Below are 1,144 nucleotides of genomic sequence, written 5' to 3' on the forward strand. Positions count from 1 at the left end.
ATGCAGCCTGCATCTTGAGGTGGGGTGGGTAGTTAATATTGTTCAACTTTTCTGCCTAGACAGCAAGCTGACTCGGGGCACTTCCATGTTCCACAGCCCCACAAGCTAGAATGTGACAGTCCCTTTGATTGCTGTTTAAAGAACTTCCCCTTCCCCAACTGTAGCTGTTTAGGTGTGAGCGTGTACCGGCACTGGGCCATTGTTAAGGTTCAGTGTTAGATCACAGATTTTCCTTCTTTACTAATCAAAGGGCAAACTGGGTGTGTATCTTTTCATTCCTTCTACCATATTCTCCCCACTCTCTGCTTCTTCTCATGGATTTAAAGGTCTTGGTTCCTAGGAAGGGCCTTTCAGCACATATCTAACCTGGATTCTCCTTTTCTTCTGGCCCCCAAACCATGGACATGCAAGCCAACCTCATTCTGTCATCCTCTGATTTATGTAATTTATGGCGCCAATGGCAGAGGCTACCATGGAAAGACTACTACAGAGAACACTAGCCATCGCTTCCTTTTCTTGCTCTAATTTCTCCTTTACATAAACAAGCTCCTATATGGCTGCCACCTTGGCCTCTGACACATTTTTTTACTACATACATCAGTGGCGAGGTCATCTCCGTGGCCACTTTCAGACAATCTGAACCCTTGCATATGCTACTCTCAGTGGTATCAAAAATTTCCCCTAAGCCTTTAACTATTTTAAGGACATCTCCATATTCATGTCATAGGCCTCGATTATCAAGCAGGCACGCCACATCCTGCAACATAGGCAAAGGTAGCCATCCTCAGACTGCCTCCACAGACACTGCAACTTGCAGTGGCTTGGCCCACTTGCATGCCTCACTACCTACAGCGAGAGCCAGGTGACTGCTGCCATAGCAAATGGCACACTACCACACGCCATATGAGAAAGGCTGCTCATGTTCCAGTTTCAGGCTGCTCGGCATCAGTTGCAGGTTACTCACAGCACTGGCAGGACCAGTCAACGGTGCTCTCTAACTCCTCTGATTTTGTCAAGTCCCTGTTAGGGTATAAAGTGTTGTATGGCAGACCTTTCCCAGGGAGACACAGCACAAACACGTTTTCTCACCCCAGAAAGGAAGTCCATGAGAGACCAAAGTAATGAGTTGATGATTACACATGGA

Source organism: Acomys minous, assembly GCF_964271855.1.
Source record: "Acomys minous genome assembly, chromosome: 9".
Classification (NCBI taxonomy): Eukaryota; Metazoa; Chordata; class Mammalia; order Rodentia; family Muridae; genus Acomys; species Acomys minous.